This window comes from Equus caballus, chromosome 9, assembly GCF_041296265.1.
Source record: "Equus caballus isolate H_3958 breed thoroughbred chromosome 9, TB-T2T, whole genome shotgun sequence".
NCBI lineage: Eukaryota > Metazoa > Chordata > Mammalia > Perissodactyla > Equidae > Equus > Equus caballus.
The window spans coordinates 26,338,642-26,347,470 of NC_091692.1; the positions used below are offsets into that span (position 1 = coordinate 26,338,642).

The 8,829-nt window shown below is 42.1% G+C and overlaps 1 long non-coding RNA gene across 1 annotated transcript; it reads left to right on the forward strand.

Annotated features, from left to right (window-relative positions):
* Window positions 1-1,726: 1,726 nt before the first annotated feature.
* LOC138915392 (uncharacterized) lies at window positions 1,727-8,599 on the forward strand. Its single transcript, XR_011421285.1, has 2 exons — window positions 1,727-1,943; window positions 8,513-8,599. It is a non-coding gene; the product is annotated as an uncharacterized lncRNA (long non-coding RNA).
* The last annotated feature ends 230 nt before the right edge of the window (window positions 8,600-8,829 follow it).

Below are 8,829 nucleotides of genomic sequence, written 5' to 3' on the forward strand. Positions count from 1 at the left end.
GCTCAGGGCTAGAAATGAGTACTTGGGGTGTGTTTGCACTGAGAAGATATTTGAAGTTAAGGGAGTGAAGAGAGATCACCGAGATAGTATGTAGAATGTTAAATGGGCTCACATCTTAACTCGGAAGAAGGCACAGAAAGGGACAAGAACCCACCCAGGAGACTGCGAAGACTCAAGTGCACAGCGGGTGGCTTCCTCATGTCAACACTGTAGTCCTGGGAGAGTGAGTGCTTGGGTGAAGTTCAACCTGCCTGGAAAACACAGTGTCGCCTTAGCCTAACATTTATTCAACCTCACTTTCCTCAACTGTCCATCAAAGAATGAATCTCTGAGAACACCGCCATCCCTCCCATCTTTACGTCCCTAATTTTATTTTCCCATTAGTAGTGAGTAGAGAATCTGAGGCAAGATCACTGACTGCTCAATGTACCAAGGAATCACTGGGTGGAGAGAGTAGGTATTACAAACCCTGTGCCTTGTGCAAACCTTTTGCCTCTGTGTTTATCCCAATGATGTCATGGTGACACAGAGGCACAGTCTTAGATCCACCCGACAATTAAGTATCAGTACTGTTGAAAAACAGTAGCCATTGGGGCTGGCCCCGTGGCCGAGTAGTTAAGTTCGTGGGCTCCGCTGCAGGCGGCCCAGTGTTTCATTGGTTCGAATCCTGGGCGCGGACATGGCACTGCTCATCAAACCACACTGAGGCAGCGTCCCACATGCCACAACTAGAAGGACCCACAACGAAGAATATACAACTATGTACTGGGGGGCTTTGGGGAGAAAAAGGAAAAAAATAAAAAAGAAATCTAAAAAAAACCCAAAACAGTAGCCACTATGACATAGTAAAAATATCAAGGCACAATCTGTACTCATAGACTCTTTGTATTTGGGGAGATAATTGAAGTTCATTTGCATTTCTGCATCCGATCGTCTCCTAGAATGTGTACTAAAAGCAACAATAGCATTGGTACCCATGGCATTTCCACTAATAGAATCGACAGGAGAAATGTCAATTGGATACATGTAATGTAGTAGGAGAAATCCAATTTGCATTCAACCTAAATCCTTTAATTCATGTGTTCTAGAGTTAAGATAATAATAGGCTGGGGAATTTCAAGTTTGCTTCGGTAGATGAAACGTTTGCTTGAATGGCTTTAAAAAATTCAGAGCCTGTATCTGTATGCCAGGCAGGATCTCTCAAATTATCAAAACAAAGTTTATGCCAAACTGTCTCATTCCTGGAAGTAAGGCAAACTTAAAATCCAACAATGGCGATATCTTAATTAGGGAGGAAGATAGCACAGTTAAGGCTGTTCTCCAAGATGATTTAATAATTTTTTAAAACTCACCCTTATAGTTTAAGGCCAAATAATTTTTTAAAAACTTACCCTTATAGTTTAAGGCTTCGGTTTATATATTTATCAGTAGTCTATTATTTGGGATATTTTATCTCTAAAACATGTTATAGCTGATATGAAGGGTTTACCCTTAAGCAAATTAATCTGGGGGAGGAAACACATGCACTGAGGGTTTGCTGAGCCAGGCACTGTGGTAGAGGCTTCAGTAATCTTATCTAATTGAGTCCTCACAGCAGCCCTGTAAGGAAAGCATTACCTTACTAATGAGAGATTCAGGACCAAAATTTTAAGTACATCACTAAGTCACTTAGCAATAAAATTTGAATATCTTTCTCTTTGACTCAAAGGAAATCATTCCCTTTTAGGAAATGGCATCTGAACAGAGCATGAGTAAGCTTCAAGTGACTTCTCCGGCATATTGAGAAGAGCTCTCCTCTTTGCAGGAGTCAGAAAGATGATAGCAGATGGAGCACTGGACGGGGAGCAGTGCTCCTGCTTGCATTTCCGTGAGGTCGGCTTCGTAACCTAACTGGACAGCCTCACACTCCTCCTAAAGGAGGTGTCGCAGCCCTTCAAGTGACGGTAACTATGATTCTCATTTTTTCCCTTTGTATCTAAAGTTACTTGGCAATTTCAGATGCTAACAGTTCTTTTTGCAATGATGATAATTATTAGCAGACAACAGATTTTTTTTCTTCCTTTTTTGTTAACTAAGAATTTTTAAGCTTGAACTAGTGGACTAGATGCATAGATAAGTTTGGAATCCTGAATCAGTTTTAAATCATCTGCCTAATTACTTTCAAGTTCTTGCTTGGATGTTCCAGTCCTGAAGTTAGACGTATGTGAGAGTCACATGCAGCTTCCTCCATTTTTTCCTTGCTGGTTCCTGGCTTGAGTTACCTCAGTGTGCATCTCATTACTTGTGTCACTAAGGGTCCGCCGCACATTTTTTGTTCATCACAACTACTGAATTTGCATGCATTCAGGTTTCTTGGACGCCACAATTCAGTCTCTTTCCAATTTCTGTGGAGATTAGTGGAATAGGAATTGCAAATGTGTAAAATCCTACCAGTTTAAATTAGCAATAATGAAGTCTCCTTTCTCCAGGGTGAAATTATGAGATTTTGGTAGCTGATCTTGAGAAAAGTCTTTCAAGAGGCAATTCCAGATGGGCTCTAACGAGCTGAAGGAAGGAATTATTGTTTTTCCTTATTAAATCAATATAACACCACGATTGATGACCAAATAGTTTCATAATTAGAATTTGAAGCAATTGAGCTCTGAAGAGAATGGCCATGTAGTGACCCAGAGCTGAGCCGCTAGAGACTGGCCTCTGACTGAGATGCCACAATAGTCGAGCTAGCAGGAGCGAAGTTCTTGCCTGATATATCAAGTCAAGGAGTTCCTTATACCTGCTTATGGATTTATGTTACCTCACCCAGCATCCCCGAGAAATCTCCCCTCAAATTCTTTGCAGTGGACATTAATCTATTCGTGCATCTAATCTTCCCATAAATCCTTCTCATTATTTCCTCACCTTTCTAGCAACAGACTTCCTTTTCAATCTTACTTTTTTTGTGTGTGTGAGGAAGATTAACCATGAGCTAACATCTGCCGCCAATCCTCCTCTTTTTGCTGAGGAAGACTGGCCCTGAGCTAACATCTGTGCCCATCTTCCTCTGCTTTATATGTGGGATGCCTGCCACAGAATGGCTTGACAGGTGGTGTATGGGTCTTCACCAGGATCCGAAGCAGCAAACCCCAGGGCCGGAACGTGCAAACTTAACTGCTGCGCCACTGGGCTGACCCCTCAGTCTTACTTTCGCTTGACTTCACTTTAGCCTCGCATTTGTCTGAAATGGAAACTCCTGACTGTAGAGCATCCATTCTGTTCAGTCAATGTGTAGTCCTCTTTATTGATTTGGCCCCTGTCCACTCTCTCATACAAGTTCTCACCAGACTGAGAAGAAGTCTGAGAATCTGTTTAGTGCTCTTTCTCCACTGATGGCCTCTGCCATCAAGTAGAATATTTGATTGCTACCACAAAATATGGTCGGTTACCACACTCAAGGGAAAACTGCCCATGCTTGAGGAATGCACCACCCTTGTTTTCCTTTTTGTGACAAATATACACTGCTGTTAATTACTCAAGTAATTTAAAAAGCCAAATAGCAGCCACAACTTTATTCAAAGTTATGCATCAGATCTTTAACATAGCAGTCATTTTAATTGTTTTCTGGTTTGCACTAATTCAAACGAGTGTCTCAACCAACTGCCTTTTTGACCCTGTAAGTCTGAGAGGTGCTTTGTCTGCAACCAAATTTGCGAGAAATAAAGCTTATTTCTAAATTTCTAAAGCTTCCGTTATCCAGTGACTTTGAGCAGAGTTTAGGTGGGCATTCATCACTTAAAGCCTGTGTTCATGTCACTATACTCATATCTCTGAAGGAACTGGGAGTTCATGATCACAAAGCCTTCGTCAGCCCCAAGCTGTCTCCATCCCTGTGCAGGACGTTTTCAGAACAGGCCCAGATGCACAGGGCTGGCCTTGGTAGGCTCAGTGTCTGGAATGCATGTTTATGTTCCACGTGGTGTAAGATAATCAAAATTTTTGTGGTAAACTACCTCACTTGAACAAAATTGCTTAGGAAGGGAGGGGTTAGGAAAGAGCATTCCAGGCAAAGGGACAGCGTGTGTGGAAGTGAGAGGCATGGGCTGGGCACGTAATCAGAACACAGGGCAGGAGGATCAGTGTGTCTAACCCTCATTGGAGGGACCTACGTGGCAACAATGAGAGGGAGAGAAAGCAGTCAGAAAGCAGCCCTAGAAACATGTCAACAGGCAAACATAGGTGTCAACAGAGATATTTGCAACACTCATGGTATTTTGATGAATGTATGTTGAGTGAAGAGGCCATAGAGATTTTAAGCTAATGAAGAAAATTTCAAGAAAAGAACAGGCAGAATGCTTTAATTTCAGATACCCACACATGGAAAACTGCAGGAATTATAAGGTGTGTAGGAGGTTCATAGGCATATGTATTGCAAAGGCAAATACTTCATCTGGAGATATCTATTTAAACTCATTAAAAAAGGAACCAGCAATATTGTCAGAGCACATATAAATAAGGCCCGTAATGAGGAGGCTGGTGGAATCATTCCTGAGAGAGTAGGAGGCACCCAGAGTTTGAGAAGTGAGTCAGTTTTACGGAGCACAGTGTTTGCTAGTCATCAGAGTATAAAAAGTCTGCATATCATGAGGGATGTTCCACTGCTCAGCCTCCTGAGAGTAAAACAGGAGGCTCCAGGAAGATGAGGCCTCCCCTCATCTCTTTCTGGGTGTCTTCAGCCCAAGTAGGAGGTGGGCCCAGGCTTTGGACTTGATCAGTTCATAATGTGGAGGCATTCCATGTTTGCATGAGTCACAGGACAGCCAAGTGCCTCAGATTTCTAGGTAACAGATTGGGTGTTAGGTAGAACAAAGTAAAATCAGTATCTGGACTGTGTCTAGACTTGGACAGTAGCTGGTCTGTAGAGAGGGACATTGATTAGGAAACTGTCTCCTTGCTTCTGAGTGATTGCCGGCTTCCAAGAGCTGTGCCTCGCTGCTGATGATCCTGTAGAAGGTGGCGCCAGAATTAGCAGATTAGCCTGCTGACAAAATGTTTAGGCCAGAGCCCCTGGAAGAGAGCTTCTGATGTGATTATGTTTGCTGAATGTTCCCTTTGTAAATTTGCATGGGAGATCCCAAACGCAAAACACTAAAATACTTCTCAAATTCTGTCTTGTGGAACCTATAAGTTGCTCAAAACTAAAAAGTTTATTAGTCAAAGAAATTTGGGAAACAGGGTATACTAACACCCCTTCTTTTGACATTCATTGACTTTCACGTTGAACGTGAGTATATTCAGCTCAGAAATGTGTTGTCGCAAAGAAACCTGCTTAACCAGGAATTCCCCATCCATTTTTATTAGAGAAATAGCACCAGCAATTGATTCCTCTTGGCTTATCTATTGAAGGTTACATCTCTCAGAATCCCTCCCCACTCATACAAACATACCCTTAATCCCAAGAGTGGGCTTGTGGCAGCCATGTTTATACAGTAGGACTAAGGAATTTGTTGAGATTGGCAGATCAGACAAGAAGGAAATGCTTACCCCTCCAAGCTGCTTCTCCATCCTTTGTTCCTCATGCACTTCCAACATCTGCTACTGATAAGGTCAATAGGGAGAGAGAAAGTCAAGATGATCTTCCTGATAGCCGTTTGCCAACTATGAAAGATGAGTTGCTACTGCTCCCCTGCTCTTTGTGCTCAGACCTCCTCCTGCCAGGCCCTCTCTTCCCACAGGATGGAACTGCACATATAGACAACCCCAACTTTTAGGTTTGGGCTCTCCGGAACTCTAGCCTCTCAGTATTCCTGGTTATCTCCTGCCTCCCATAGCTGCCACTGTATAGGAACAATGTGACTATGAGCTTCCCCAAAGTATAGAGCCTCCCCCGACTCTGCTAGTTTTCAAAGCCTTTGAGATTCTCTCAAAGCCTTTCATTAGTTGAGGGGTTGGTGGTGAAGACCGTAGCCATAGCTGCCACTACAGAAATGAACCAGGCTTGTGCCGCCTCCAAGAATACTAGTAAGATATTAGAGAAACTCTGGAGCTGGGGATTGTCACATTTTCTATGACATGACTGGGAAAAAGAGAAAGCTGGCTCACAGTGAAAGGAGAGAAAGCAGATGCCCAGAGAGGAGCAGAGACAAGAGACAGAGAGAGCATCTCAGAGCCTGGTTCCAGACCCTTCCTTAAGCCACTTTCAGATTCTTGGATTCCTGGGTACCCCAGTGTCTCATTTGTGAGTCCATATAAACTCAAGCTGGTTTTTACTTCATGGGACAATAATCTTAACCACTGCAATACCAATTAACATCATGGCGATTCAGTGCTCAGTGAGAGCATACTTTGTACCTCAATTAATGCATACTTTGTATTCCTGAAAGCTTCCTGGGGATGTAAGGGATGGACCCAGAGATCGTGCAATCTCTGTCTGTGTCACTGCACCGCTTGCCTCTTACTGTTATTCAAAATCCAGCTGCAAACTGTCTCATTGCCTCAATAGCGACCTGTTAAGTGTGAGACTATGAAGAAAGTAAACCATGTTTTCAAAGGCTGGGGGCTCACAGCCTTGAGGTGAAGATGGATACTAGATAGGGAAAGAATGAAATCAGCAAGGAGAACATAAGAGAAAGTCCAAATCCTAAGAGGTCAGAGTCAGAATCCAGTGCCTAACTTTACAATTGTCTTGCACATTATTTTACCGAGATCTGGGTTGGACGCATGATTAACGAAACAGACAAATATAAGGAAAGCTGGCACGTAAAAATTGTCTGTGCCTTTCACAGCAGCCCTCCTTGTCCCATGCAGTCACAGTCCTTCATCAATTTGACCTCTTTTATAAGAAATACATGGCTATTGATGCTGCAGTGATCTTCCTGGACAATGTCAGTCTCAGCCTCTGGCGACAATCATAGATGAGAGCATAGCAACCAAGCAATTCAAACTGAGAAGCCACAGAACTAAGTCAGTCATTGCTGGGGGGACTAACTTCAGATGTCACCTGTAGAACAGACAAAGAATCAAAAAGCAAAAGGTCTCAGTACCAAATAATAGAAATTTGAACATACTAGTTTTTAAAGAATGGTATTTAAATTATTGTTACTATGCCTCTAGCAAGGACCTGCGTGGATAAAACAAACTCTAGGGCAGATAAGTACCATCAAGTGCTACTTGACTCAAGATCCCATTTTATCTCTGGATATTAATCTTGCCATAGCTGCTCATTGTTCCAGTTACGTACTACAGCGTAACAAACCACTCAAAACGGTGGTGTAAACAATAGCAATCAATCTACTATTATTACTGTTATTCTCAAGGTCTCTCACAAGGTTGTAGTTAGAGGCTAGTTGAAGCAGTAGTTATGCCAAAAACTTTCATTCTCACGTGTCTGGTACTGTGGCTGAGAGACAGGGACAGCCGGAGCTCTACCTAGAGAAACTGGTGGAAGGTCCGTGGCCTTTCCTAGCCCAGTGTTAGGTGTCACGCAGAGTCACTTCCACCTTATTAAATTCATGGAGTCACAAAGGCCCATCCAGGTTCAAGGGGAGGGGCAGACCCTCCATCCCTTGATGGGAGGACAGTTTGCGAATTTGCAGATATGTTTTAAAACCATCACATTCCCACTGTGTGAAAAATACTCAGCCTATGGAAAGTTCCTTTTTTGGAAGTATTTTCTAACCATTAAGTGCTTTGCGGTCATTTTAATTTTGCTAAAACTCCTATTTCACATCTGCCTAGCTGCACGAACAGGAGCATGTTACGTAACTTTCCTGAGTCTTTGTTTGCTTGGCACCAAAATAGGGATAAGTTTTAGGAATTTTAGGAGAATTAAATAAAATAATCTAAATAAGGGGCTTAGGAAAATACATGTCTTATAGTAAAGGTTTAATTAAGTCATAATTAATAACAAATCTCAATTTCCAGCATTTTACTTTCAAATCATCACTTCCTAGCTTTCTTGCTTACTCCAGGGTACCTTGATTCCAACACTTTACATATGACCCATGATTCTGCCACCTCTTTCCCTACGTGTTTGGCAATGCGTACAATATCCCTGCACTGATGACTGGGGCGCTGGAGGGTGAAGCCTGAGGAAACAGGAGACTCACTTATCGCCCCATACCTTACAGACACTAAATTTTTAACACATGCATGCATTACCTATTCTAAAAAGCAAATAAAGATATATTTATAAAATTTTAAATTACAAAGAAAACATCAGTTTCCTACATTTTAATAAATGGGAATCCCTATTTTGCAATCATAATGAATGTCTTTAATTTCAGTAAAAATAATTGATATCATACTGATTTTGCCTATACTGTAGGCCATTCACACTGTAATTTTATAGTTTGCTTTTCCCCTTCTAAGTGACTTATATTTTTAACCAACAGTGATTTCCTTTTAATTACTTATGTTTAGCCTCAATTATTTTAGCCAGCTCTTTCCTCTCCAAGTAAATACAACTGCAGAAAATAAGCCTTTTTTGAATTCCTAGACTTCCCTCAATAGGTCATCAATCCCTTGTTGATCTCCACAGATAAGCTGCATGGATTTCCTGTTGGGAGACGTTTTTATTACCACAGAGGAAATAGAGGCTGATCAATAAAATGATTTAAATTATGCACCAGCGTTTGGCTTTGAATCTAAGTCTTTGTTCTTTGAATTTCCATAAACCCTTTGCTGTAGACTTGATTAGCTCACATATCATATCTGGTGACTCCACATGCCAGGAGCAGCTTTAGAATCTGGTGAGAGCCCTCTGCAGTAGCCTTCCTTGACCTGCCGTGGACAGCGGTCAAGACACTGTCCTTCCTGGGCGTGCCCTTGTGAGGGGCTCTGTGGATGGAGTTGGCA